Source organism: Polyodon spathula, chromosome 18, assembly GCF_017654505.1.
Source record: "Polyodon spathula isolate WHYD16114869_AA chromosome 18, ASM1765450v1, whole genome shotgun sequence".
NCBI classification, from domain to species: domain Eukaryota; kingdom Metazoa; phylum Chordata; class Actinopteri; order Acipenseriformes; family Polyodontidae; genus Polyodon; species Polyodon spathula.
The window spans coordinates 32,409,767-32,424,044 of NC_054551.1; the positions used below are offsets into that span (position 1 = coordinate 32,409,767).

Here is a 14,278-nt window from a genome sequence, read left to right on the forward strand (position 1 = left end):
TTTTTGTAGGACGACCGCTCCTGGGTAGAGTGACTGTGGTCTTTAACTGTCTCCATTTGTAGACTATCTGACTGATAGTGGATTGGTGGAGCCCCAAATCCAAATCCAAATCCTTAGAAATGGTTTTGTAACCCTTTCTAGACTGATGAGCATCAATAACTGTTTTTCTGAGGTCATCAGAGATTTCTTTTGATCGTGGCATGACGTGTTTCCACACACCTGTATGGTGAAAACCAAACTCAAAGTTTCGGATCGTTATATAGGGTGGAGCCTCCCAGACTCGCCCTTGAAGACCTACCTAATTATTTAAACACCTGATTCTAATGATCCCCTTAATTGAGCTGATATAACCAGGGGTTCACTTACTTTTTCACATCAATCTTAATTACTCATTGTTTGTCTAATTCATACATCATTTTGTTTCAAATGACATGGTGTGTTAAAAAGACATTTGCTGTTTTTTTCTTTTTATAGGTTTCTAGTGATACCTTTAAAGTCAGAGGCATCACTGGCCCTATCTAATCAAGCAATAAATACTTCCATATAAAGCTATTATTTGCAACCTTAGGTGATATTAAGAAACGTTCATACAGCCTCGGAAGAAATCAATACTAAAGACTTGCATGATTTCACTTAATTAACAAGTGCTACGGGAGCTGGAACAACAATGTGACCTTTTTGTGGTCTAGCAACCACCAGTAAATGTTTCCCAAACCAGCGTGTGACATTTAAGAAATGAAGCTGATAAATAAAGCCTGGTATGAAACTGTGTTAGATGAAATATCAAAGATAAACAATCTGGCACGGCAGTTCCACACACCAGTGCGCTGGTGAACAAAAGCTTAGGAACAAAACCAGCTGGCCCAACCCACAGTGAGCTATTCATTTCAAATATCAGTTCCATTTCTAAAGGAACTGGCGAACAGGGCTGTGTGTAGTGCACTTTCATATGTCCCAGTACCGTTCTAGATATGGCCGTGAAGACTAATACACATGGCCAAAGCAAAGTCCAGCCCCTAATCTAATCAACAGTTTTCTTTCACTATGAGAATGCAAAAACTTATTTGGGCCAAATCCATTAACCTTCAGTTGAGAAAACTATAAATTATTGCAAAAGCAGAGTGATTGAGGAGGAATATTTATTTTGATTTGATAACGCGTCATCCACAATGTATTGAAATCTATTTGGATCCAACTTTGCCCTACAAGGCAAATGAACACAACAAGGTTATTATAAAGAAGAAGAATACATTAGGTAGCACTCAAAGGTAACAAGCAAAGAGTTCACTGCAGTCCTGTAACTTTCAATATTTCCTGTCAAAGTGAGGTCTTTGAGTTCTCAGATAAGAGTGGTAAACCCTGCTGTGAGCACACGCCCCCATGCACACATGTGTGTATTCTGGATGAGGACACCGGGATGCAATCCATAATTTAAAGAAATAAAGAATGGCATCTAAGTGACGGATTATATCAAAGTGTTACAGACCAGTACACTCTAATGGACCCCTAAAATCCATTACAGCTTTGGAAACACTCTTTCTAGCAGAGGACACAAACATTTTACTGTGCCAGTGCTTCTTTAACCTCAGTCTGCCTTCTACACACACACACACACAAACTTTAAGCTGAAGAGACCTTTTTTGCCCCGAGTAATATTATTATCTATAGCAGGAAATGAGACCAATTCCAATGGCTGGAGATATATAGGACACCGGCAGGCAGCTGCCACCCCCTTTCAGCTTTTTTTATATTGTGGCTGGTTTGTTCCTCGTCGCTAATCTTTCATTTCCTCTAAAGACCAAAGAACGGGACCCTAACATGTCACGTGGAATGAATCATTTTGGGTTGCCAACAATGTTTTATAAAGGTGGGGAAAAAAAGCAAAAGAAATATAAAGTGGTTGGACACTAAAATGAGAATGACCTGCCAGGAAACTTATATAGTTTAGAGACTGCATGGTGTTTGAATTGTTTTGGAGGGATACATGACCATTTTTCATTGATTACCAGCCTCTGATTTCTTCAGGAAAGCAAGGTGGGGAAATGAGCAAGAGAATCTGTTCCCTTTAATAACTTTTCATTACTATTAACAGTTCCTTGCAAAGCAACAGTGTGCAATCTCAGACGCAGAAGCACTTACAGGTCGAGCTTCTACAATCAGATAATTATCAATCACATTGTAACAGAAATGGCCTTGCAACAGAGGTATTCAAGTTTTATATATTCTATATTCAAAAAGTAAATCCCTAGTTGACAGTATCGAAAAAAACAATAAGCTAAACAAGAGATGCAGCAAAGGTAAAGTAATGTGTTTATTGTAAACACTGCAGGGGGTTCAGCAAAAAAAGTTTCAGATAACTAAGTTAATTAAGACTTTTTCTCATACTGTATATTGCAGAATATATCAGGGATTATGTCAAGGAAAGAACATTTACACAAAAAGCATTTACTTATTTTGTACTTAATACTTTGTGCTGATGCTTTGCTGTCCTCTCTTGTGGTGCCCAGCCTTAGATCCAGGGTGATAGGCCCCATTGTAACTTCATTGTGTGATACTCCTATGCCTGTTGCCCCCCCAGCCAAATCCTGTTTGTGAACCGAAACAGTTTAATCAAACAGCTCAGTCCTGGAAAGCAGCCGCTGGAGTTTGAGAGAGGCAGCCTGTTTATTGTGAGATCAGTCACAATAAGCATCAGTCACATCTGTTTACTCAGAAGACCCCTAAAACTTGCTTCCTTCCCGACACTTTGGGGTTAGTGCAAGAGTAATGCAATCTATTCATCATGCAGCCTTTACACACACATTCAGAGACAGGCAGCATTACAGAACTGCCTTGCCAAAATCCCTAATCAAGTCTGGTGCCGATGAAGACGTGCTAGAAGTGAATCAGTACACAGCAATCACAGTCTGTATCTATCTGTTCACGTGCTGGTTGTTTTACTGTTGTTGGTAAAACTATAAGAACATTCCAACTATTGTCTTTGAATGGTACATGTGGCCCCCAGACCTCAGGTAGACCACCACTTTCATAAACCTGCCAGAAACTGGTGTGGAGACCCACAGGAATTGGTATGCCCCATGCAGGATTCAAGTAAACACCTTGAGATATTGTCAAAATGCATTGAGTTTCGTGTTTTTAATAGTAAAAAATTTTTTTTTTTAGATGTAAAACATTACCGCTTGCTTTTTACTTTCTTGAACATCAAGTCTAAAACGAATTAAGGCTACAACTGAGCCATCTTGAGTGTGCAAGCCACCCGGTCTCTGCAAACAACAAAGTGGACAAGTTGGCTTTTACTCAACACGGTTGATGGCTAAATATAGACTACTTTTTTCATATATAGAAGTAATTGATGGAATGGACTGATGCAGAATACAGATTGTCACACTAGCTGATGCTGGACAAACAATTCAGAAAAAAAAGAATATTTGATTTATGTTTAGGTATATAAATAATCTGAAACTTGTACTGTCATAACAGGCTGTTCAACACATTACTGACTGAATAACTGAATGGAATCCCTGACATTCTTTAACACTGTGTATAAAAAAGATGCATAATTTCATTGCAAGCCCATTTCTATCAAGGCAGGATCCAAACAAGTCTTCTCTAAAAGTGCGGCTGAGTACACCACAGTGTAACCATTAGCCTGTTCCCCTGCAACATTCTGCCCCTGATGAATGTAGGAAACATTTCTTTTACTGGTATATGTCTTACATCCCCAAGATCAGTGTTGCAGGGGGAAAGGTTAATACCTACACTCTTCTATCCCTGCTTAGAGAGAAGACATGTTTGAGAGCTCTGTAGAGGCCAAGGGGATTCATTAAACGTCTAAATGTCTAAACGTCTGATGACTGACTGAAACAGCATATTATACACAAAAGTAATTTGAAACAACAAGAGGAAGACAGTCTTTAAAATAACTCTTTTAGGTTTCCGAACTGTATGTACTTATTTTCTCTGTTAATCAATACATGAAAGAATTTGACTTCATTGCCCAAACAAGGATCTCTGTCAAGGTACTTGTACTGTGTACGAGTCCCTCTCCTGCATGAAGAGACACGATAACAAGTCCATCTTAACTGTCTCCATCCCATAGACTTGGAAGCGTCGGGGGCCAATTCAACCCCCCCTTGAACAAGTACATAAAATATTTTATCACACTGCCGCTCCAATAACTTTAACAAACCGAACGACCTTGTGGGACCGCGCTGTGAATAAATTAAGCCAGCCTTTCCCTAGCAGCAATGCAGGGGTCCTTATCTCTCCACAACTTAATTACATGATTTAATTTTAACATTTTTTAAAATGACCCCTCGCCACTTGAAGACAGGTTGCTTTAATTAAACAAATGAATATGGTTCTATCTAAGAGGATCAAAGTACTAATTTGTCATGCTAATTTTTAAGGATGATGATAGCACAATCAGGGGACTAATACAGTATTTTGTCATACAGTGGAAGTTCCATCTTTTTTTTTTGGTTACAACATCTAATTAGATCGATAGACTACATTTTTTTTTTTTAGAAAGTGGAGAGCTTTATTTTCTCCTTGGCTGCTGCCTGCACATGAGTTTTTGTGTGGAATGATAAGACAGTAAGGATAATAACTTATTATTCTCTGGTGTGTTTGTTGGAATTGGGAGCTTTGTTTTTCTGATAAGAAAACTGCAGTCTGATTTCATAATAACACAACAACCATCACTGTCAGGTGTTTAGACTGGTCTCAGCCCATTTCCTAGAAGGTAGAGCTAAACAAATCAACTGGCCCTTTCCATTATAGTTTCTCCCATACCAGTGACCATAAATGAAACAATTATAATGGTTGCTCAACTCCTGTACGCCAATTCGTTATCTTTTTGTTGGTAAGTATGCTTTACAATGATACCAACATTATCTGTCTATGTCACCCCACACATGAAAAAAAAATAGCTAAACGGTAATCAAAGTGGCATTTTTAGGACAGTAAAGTAGCCCTCCTTTTGCATGCACAAAATACCCACTTGGGACACTTTTTCCTCCATTAAATATGATTTGTACAGTATTATCCATCTTTTGAGACTCCTAATCATAGCAATACTGTCTGGTGCTGACATCCAACTTGGTCCCTCATAGACAGTGTCTCTAAAACACAGCTTTGAGTGACAGAGCATTAATCAGTGTCTGTACAGTATGTTATCAATGTGTGTGAGGGAGGCAGTATATGGGAGCATTAATGCATATGTGTGCATGTATGCCACCATAAATGTAAGGGTATAACAGACTTAAGAAAACCATTCTATAAATAAATCATTAATGCTTTGTGCATAGGGCCCAATGTATGTATGTGTGTGTATGTGTGTGTATATATATATATATATATATATATATATATATGGTGAAAATCTATATACCCTATGTATTTTCGCACATGTGTGTGTATGTCCTTTGTGTGTATGTCCTAGTATTGTGGGTCTGGGGCGATGCATGTTCGGCAGGAAGCACAATCCATGATTTCTATTAATGTAATTTAAGGTAAGGTAATCTAAACCTTGTCGTTGATGTAGTTTTGTGAAATCAAGTTAGTGTGTGTACGTATTTGCTTGGGTATGCATTTCCGTGTGTGTAAATGTGTTTCCTGGAGTGTAAATGAGTATGGATACATTTCTGTGCATGACCAGCATGTCTATGTGTGTGACCTAACTGATCTGATCATAAACATACTAAGCCTGCACTGTTAGCACTTTTACACAACCATTTGGCTTTCTGTTTTCATACTGTGTCTGAAAGAAATGCTCTGAATGTCATTTATTCATATCTACTTATTTATATAAGGCGATCAGATTTTTGTACAATAACATTGAGAATTTCCTGCGAGCAGCCCAGCCAACTATAATGGGGAAAGTGTCAGAAAAGACATTATCCCAGCAGGAGCTGAGAGTCCTATTACAGATTACTGCTGTTCACTAATGTATATTAGCGCTGAAACAATAGGAGGAAGGTTAAAGCGATTCCAATATGTCAAAGAGAAAAAAAAGCAGGACAGACAAAGAGCTTTAGACTAGAGACTCGTGCTCTGTGCCCAAGAGATTGGCTTGTAAATGATTGGGGTTTAACTACTCACACACCACTTTGGGTGGCAAAACCACAGCCGCCTCTAGATTGTGGCACAAAAAAAACACAAGCAAATCATTTTCTGTCTTTCATTTGAGTTTTAACATTCATTCTAGCGCACAAGATTTATGCCTAAAACTACTTGATAAACATTTCAGATATTCACAAGTCATTATAAAAGTATTTTTTACTTGTATTGCTTTAAGTAGATTCATGTCTTTTGACTCTTAAATTACATTGAGACAACAGCAAAAACTACAAGGGGAACGTAAATAAACTGGATGGTTCATAAGGTTTACTTTTTTGATCATGTAGCTCTCCCAGCAGGCTAAAGTATTAAAGAGTGTAGAAAACAAACAAAGCATTATAACTTTCTGGTAAAAATATAAAAAACCTAAAAGGATCTTTAGACTATAATGTGCACTCTCTGTATAACACACATTACTGATCAGCCACATATATTGCACATGTTAGTACATCATGGTATATGTATAGCATTCTACAGCATGTATATTCTGTGTACTGTACTTTATTTAACGTGTAACCTATAGATAATACATGGTAAGTGTTTCTGGGAGGAGCATTTCTCTATCATGTGCTATGCTGTGTCATGTTTTGTGTCAGTAACATGTTATGATAATAAGCAGTTCATCTTCACAGTATCTCTCCTTTAAAGACTGCATACCCTGATCTCAGCAAGCAGTCACTGCCTTTTTAGAAACTAGTGTTCACAATAAAAGAGTCAGCTTACAGAGTATCGTCAAATCAAATGACTAAACTAATGATATCTCAGGTAGGCTGACTGGGTCTAGACACAAGACATAGGCTCACGATGGTGCTGTTAACTCCTGAGCTGAACGTTTTTCCCTTAATGAGATCCTCTCAGAGATAAGCAGTAGTTGTAAGCTGTCAAAACCGCTTCTGGAATACTAGCGCCCTCGGGCTACAGTTCTGGAGTTTCGTTCAGTACAGACCCCAGACAGAGAGCATGCTGGCAGGCAGGTGGGGAACTCTCCTTAATTCTAATACCTGCCACAAGATAAGATCGGTAGAAGCAATAGAAGGGGAAAAAAGATGTTTGGCAAAGAAGAAATGTTATAATTCTGTTTTCTTTACATGTACAATAATACATTGGGAATGTATTGGTACACATACTATGCACTATGCTCAAACAACTTTTGAGAGGGAGGAATTCATTAATACTCAACAGGGTTTTGGGTCATTGTTGACCGTGCCCATTAGATTGCATGGCCAAAAAATGGAGATAATAGCTACTCAAGTGGAAATAGGTATGTCTAGGCCAGTGTTGAAGGTTTCTGTAATGTTAGCTACTCTTTGGCAACTGTTGCTGGTCACAATACATTTGCAGGCTTGCTCCGTCTAGAAGCATTTGCCACTGTAGCTGTTCTTTCCAGTTGTGGTTTTCTGCCATTCCAGGAAAATCTATGATGGACACGTTTTGATGCAGTTGTATAATGTTCAACTCCTAAATAGGGCATTTTTAAAAAATATTTACAATAGTATTACTTAAGGATTTATTTGCGTAGCTACCAACACTTGCCAGCGCCTCATCATACCTTCAAGTGAGCAACAGTACTGCACAGCACAGAATACACTGCATCAACCCAACAGTCACAAAACCCTATTCAAAAAGACTAGCTCCCTGCCATCACCACAAACAACATATTTTCAACAAAAAAGACACGTCCTTCAGGCAAAACAGAGGACTGAAACAAATGTCCTGGAAGCCAGTGGTACAATACCGACAGTGAGTGAGGAATTGCATGTTCTGCGGCAGGCAATTTGAAGCCCACTGCGATTCTGCCTTCTGTGTAGGACGAATCATTAGAGGCATCATTAGGAGCCGGTGTGTGAAGAACGACAGACCCGCTGTATGCTACTCAAACACACTCCGGGAGCCCTAGCCAGCATAATGGGTTAATCTGTACCCTCCTAATTGAGAGGTCCTGCTGAATTCAATGGCCCACTGATCGCTTTAATGCAGGCAGTCAGATGCCACGTCCTTCAGCAAAGACATCAGCAAGACTGATCTGCAAAGGCAGGGGAGGGAGATCAGGAGAGAATCGCAGTCACGACCTGGATGCACATCTTAAAATGATATCACTCAGAAACTATAGGTATGACCCTTGCAGTGGTCAAACTCTATCAGTTTAACATGTTTATACTGTTCAGTTTTATACTAAAATAGATTTTCTTGGCGACTGTTAGCAAATGAGCCTGTGTCAAACTACAAACAATAAATAAAAACATGTACTGTATGTATCTCTGTGCTTCATTTTGTAATCTCAACAACTACAGACTTATTTATTTACCACTTTCAACTCAAGATGCATCACAGATGGAGGGTTCTATAGGGTAGGACAAAAACATTACAAATACCTGTCACATTGTAGCACACACTTTAGAAGGCACCTTTCATGATATGTAGCACACAGTTTTGCTTAAGTGGGCTGTTGCATGTCAAGAAGGGCAAGACAGCAGCTATAACTTTGATAGAGCGGTGATGGTAAGGGTATGGAGGTCAGGTGCCTCCAAATCCATGACTTAAAAAGCCACTGATTATTAGGAATCTGAGCTGGTATTTATTGAGGAATGGTCACTAGTATCTTGTTGACTTGACATATTAACTGTGACATAGCAAAACATTTCTTTAATATTACAGAATATACGTGCTTGTTTATTTCCTTGTTATAAAATTGTTGTACGCAAAAGTGGATATCATCTTTTCAAATAGAACCAGAATAAAAAAGGCAACTACTGGGCATTAATCATGAATCGACACTGACAGCATGGGACTAACAAAAAACACTAACAGCTAGTTCCACAGACCCCAATTAGCACTAATCTTGCACTATCTTACCTGAGGTAACACCAGGTAATGATTAGTGCTATTCGGAGTCTGTGAAACCAGTGGAAAATATAACAAGAAAAAAAAAGTAACAAGAAACTGTACGTATAATGAAACTCCAGTGACTCACTGAAATATAATGGAAGAATTTATATTTTGGGGTCTAAATCAAATTCACAAATTAAACTATACTCCTTGTATTTGATGTAAGGCCTCTGTTACACTAAGAGACATTTTCAGAGAGGAATAAAATCATTTTAAATGTTTTAAACTAGAACAACACACAAACTGCTCCTTCCTGCACACAGCTACTTACTAGTTTTATACTGCTGTTATTTTTATTTTTTTATTTTTTTCAGAAATGGTGTCTCTGGCTACAGAATAGCCTTAAAACAGGCAATGAAAAACTAAATGCAATCAATATTACTTTTTGCAATGTATGTATGTGGGGTGAGTTAACAAAAACATTCATCAAGAAACTTGAAGAAAAATTGCTAGAACTGTGAAATCAATGTTTACAAAGGTGAGTACGAATGCATGTGCTGAATTCAGCTAACCTGCCCCATGAGCTTTGACCTAGGCCATTCATATTCATTACAAAACAAGTGCTTCCCAGCCATTATAATGGGCTTGGCTGTATAAAGGTGAGGTTTATCCATTCATATCTATTAACTAGACATTCCAAAAGAGAGGTTCCAATCACATACGCTTGCACTCCGCCATGCTTTTGAAACACAAACCCTGCCCCACGATCCCCGATCTTTAATCTTGCTCCATGGCAGATAATTAAATATGAATGCTCCCCACACTCATGCACACACACACACACACGGATGTACCAAACTCAAAGACGCACATGTCTTAGTTTCTAAGGTAAGTTGTGGCCTTCTTTTAGTGTGCACTTTGGGTGGACAAAAAGACCCTTTTACACTGTGGCATCTCAAAACACTTTTCAAGGCAAATGCATTACCGGCAAACGTGCCAACACACCGTGCAGTCGTGAATTCCTATTGTGTTTCTATGCCAGTTGTGAAGGTGGTATTATGAGCTGGAGCAGAGGTGGATAGACTCTCATTGTGTATTAGTTTGAGCAATTGCCTGTCTTACTATGAGTTCAGTTAGTCACGCCTGAGTGTGTTACCTTTACACAGTGGCTGATCATACTCATAACCATCAAACTGCTTTGCTGTAGGAGGCTCTATCCATCCCTGCCTGGATACTGCCAGAACTCAAGTCTCATGGCTGGATTCAACCCTATTGAATTTCCTTTGCACCATCCAGTCCCCTCACAAGTGAAGTGCTTGATTGATACAGTAGAATGTGTACAGTGGAAATACATAACAATGGAAAGTCTTTTCCAAACACACATTGTATGTATACACCCATTTACAATAACAACAAGAAGAAAATTTAAATATGTTTAAATGTAAAGTATTCAAAAGGATTGTCATAGCCCTTCAAGAAGTTTACCATAGTATTTTTACACAGCACTTTTGCAGTTTTTCCCATGGTTCCACACTGGATTAACCATAGTTGACCATGTTTTTTAATACGCTTTACCATACTGCTCTGGGCTTTACAATGCTTACATATGCTGTATCATGCTGTTACTAGACTTTGCTATACTTTTACTAAGGACGTTTTTTTAATGTCCACAATGATAACATCCCACCTCAAGTACGGCACCTCCACAGTACAATTCCCTTGTTATAAAACCTAACTAGGGCGCTGGTTGATATCTGGCTGTGAGGTAAGACAGTGCCCCTATACTGATCCACCAACACTATTTCATAGACTCCATATGACACAGATCTTTATACTTCACCTCTTGAGACATTACGAATTCAACCTTGTCTACCAATAACATTTCTATAGACTCACATATTTAAATAAACCTGATTTCACACTGGGCTCCAGTTACGTGCCCTGCATTACTGTATCTGCAAATTAAACATTCTTGTCACTCATTTGCTGCTTATGTAGAGCTAGGAGCTATCTCTCTTTCGCTTCTTATTGGGAGGTTATTAATCTATTTGCTACATTTTCTCAAACCATTTTTCAAACAATCTGCCATTGTTGTTCTCTCTTCTTTTTTCCTCATGAATGCTAATGAGCTTCTCTTAACCCTAAGGAGAATTCAGATTGGAGCCAGCAGTTCTTATATTTTCTCTCTCTCTCCCTCCTGCAAATGCAATTCATAATAACACAATACATTGTTATAAGAATGAATTCTCCTTTTCTAGAATCTATTCGGAGGCAAAATGAAGTGAGGTGGCATTTTTTAATTTTATTTTTTATCTAACACATTTAATTCTATAATTGCGTTTTTTATTCCACAAAGAGACAGCACTGCTGGAATCTGGGTGCAATTAAAGGGATTTGCCAAAGTACATGGACAGAACTTATTTAACTATAGTGGCTTGTATTGTATTGTCGTCACATTAATTTTTTATTTATTTTTTTACATTTCTTTAGGAGCCAGCTTTCTGTAGTGCTCACAGAATGCAAAATGAGTTGATTATATATATATATATATATATATATATATATATATATATATATATATATATATATATATTCTGGGTATGCCTTCTCAATACAAGAGCTCAAGTCTCCCTGCCTAGCAGTGACACCTACTGCATTCGTTTATACAACATAATATTTAAAGGTTTGGTTTCCATTAAAATGTGGAACTTGCCCAAAATGTTATACACCATTTAAATACATTTAACTTCTGAACTATAACAGAGCTTAAATATGCCATTTTAAACCTTACTGCAGCAAGTTCTGCTGGGAGGACGCCTATAAGAAACTCATACAGCTGAAACTAAGATATTTACTGATCATTCATAAAAAAAAAAAAAAGTTAGAAAGACAAAATGAAGTTAAATAAAGTTAACAAACCAGAAATAAACAATTCAAGTCTTTTAATTAAGGGGCTTGTAAGTAGTCTTAAGATGTTTCTTTTTTTTTTTTTTTTAATTCCGAAAAAAAAGCTAAATACAATTGAAAGGAAATAGCTTGAGAATCTAGCCCATATAAGGGCAAATAAAAGTTAATTACCAAACTGAAACAAAAGCTCAACTTAGCAACTGAACAATCCCTTAATATTCAAGGTTTACACCCTCCCCCCCAAAAAAAAAAAAAAAAAAATCTGAAATGTGTTTTCTGGATCCTGGCTTTGGCTTCATTTGCAGCTCTAGGATTTGGCATGGCAGCAGTTATACCCATATTGATAATTTTCCCAGGAACACATCACATTCTGCAAGGAAATTAAAATAGTGGAACTGGGAATTAGCCAACTGAACAATGATGGATTTTTCATAAGCATTCATGAATAAAGGAATATGAACATGTACCAAATATCTCCATAGTAGCTCATGTTTGTCAAGGACAACAGCTTATCTGGGAGAGGATTAAAGCACTTGATATAGTTCCACAGCTAACAAACTGAGAGTGGCATGTGTGATTTAAAAAACTGTTTAACTATTGTCCCCGAGTGGCTCATCCAGGTAAAGCACTGCCGCTGGGAGCGCAGGAGTTGTTATACAGCTTGAACAGCGCCGGTTCGCGTCCGGGCTCTGCAAAGAGGCCAAACTTTGCTGGGGACTCCGAACGCGCCATCACATTAGCCCTGATATTCCCAAGAGTGGGGATGGGAAACCAGCAGGGACTCATTCTCCTCATCGCACAACAGCGAACCCTACTGGCCAGACACCAAGCAGATTCAGAGTGGATAAGAAGCAGGGCTGATCTCTGTTCTCCGGGATCGGTAGCTGGCCCACCTCTGCTCTGGATAGATCGGCATAAAAGCAATTCTGGCTTTAGGCATGTGAGTTCGAAGGATGCTCACAAGCCCTCAGAACACCTGTGCTGTGTTGGGACCCACTGAGGTGAGGAGAAAAAACATAATTAAACATTTCAAATTGGGGGAAAATAAATAAATAGTAATTGGTCACAAAAAAAAAAAAGCTGTTTAAAACCATTCCCACTCTCTGGCACCTGCACTATCCAGCCACTGTCTCCATATAATCCCACTTAGCTCTCTAAGCCCACCCTGTTCCGCAGTGCAGCCCAGCTTCCTGACTCTCCTTGCACACAGGAGCTTGACGTTTTATCAATCATGTTCTCTTGGAAACGAGCCGATAACCTGACTTTATTGTTCAAATTAACAGAGCCAGTCTTATCCTGTTTGCCTTTAATTAACAAGCCTTCAATTCCCCTATTAATTAGCACAAGCTATTAGCTATTTTACATCACTCTTCATTTGTAGACAATTAAAAGCCCTATTATTAAAAGCATGCCACGCGGTTAATTGTGCGACCCAATCGTCAGCGAGGTAAGCAAGGGGATTGCTGAGACTGGCATCAAGCAAAGCGAAGGGGAGGGGTGGAGTGAGTACCTCCCATTACTGTCAAGTTAATGAGCTCTCCAAGGTCCATCTTTTCATACTCTCTGCTCAACAACCCTTAAATCCGCTCTTTCCTTGCCTCCTCAATGTGACATTCAGTTCTGTAACTTTTTGGAGGAAGTTACAGTAGCAACTGCAAAAAATAAAAGAGCTGCGTTCTATTTTTTATGCAAATGTTGGGTAAGGTAATAAGCACACTATGATTGGCCCATGGTCTTTAGGAGGCTGTGTAATTGCACAATGAAGTGTATGCTTATTTTTCATATCAATCTTGTTTATCAATGTGTCTCTTATTCTGTTAATGCCAGTGCTTATGATTTTCTGTAGTGACACAGATGTCATGCTCCATCTCCCAGTTTCTTTTCTTCTATTAGTGGCATTATTATGTGATGCTCCTATGGATTTATTTTTAATGATTACCTGTAACAGTAAAATATTACTTTAAGTGTGCTTCTTTTGTAACCAATAATTTGGTTACATAATATTCTTTGTGAATAGTACTGTACTCCAGAGGAGATTTAATAAAATAATGTATTAGCTCTGAGTATAGTCTTTAGACTTGTGCTTGTTATTAAGATTATGAACATATAAATTGAGAATGGAGGTGCAAGGTAACAGTGCTGAGAATGGAGTGTTTCACAAAGCCTTTGCCACTTTGAAAATTCATTCTTCTAGAGTACTCCCGTCCAACAGCTAAATACTGTCCACTTGTATATTATTCTGACAGGCATCAGAAAACTATATCCACCATTTTCAGCTACAAAAACATGGACATTGTAATGCATTTGAATAAGTGAAGTCATTAGGTTAAGATTTTATTTAATGATCATTTAAAATCAGAAACAAAAAAGTTTACATCGATATTTTCTCTCTCTCGTCCACATTCATAGATTGAAACATTTTATC

At 38.2% G+C, this 14,278-nt stretch overlaps 1 pseudogene; it reads right to left on the bottom strand.

Moving 5' to 3' along the window:
• The window catches only part of LOC121330687, a 248,659-nt pseudogene that overhangs the window by 145,599 nt on the left and 88,782 nt on the right, over positions 1-14,278 (bottom strand).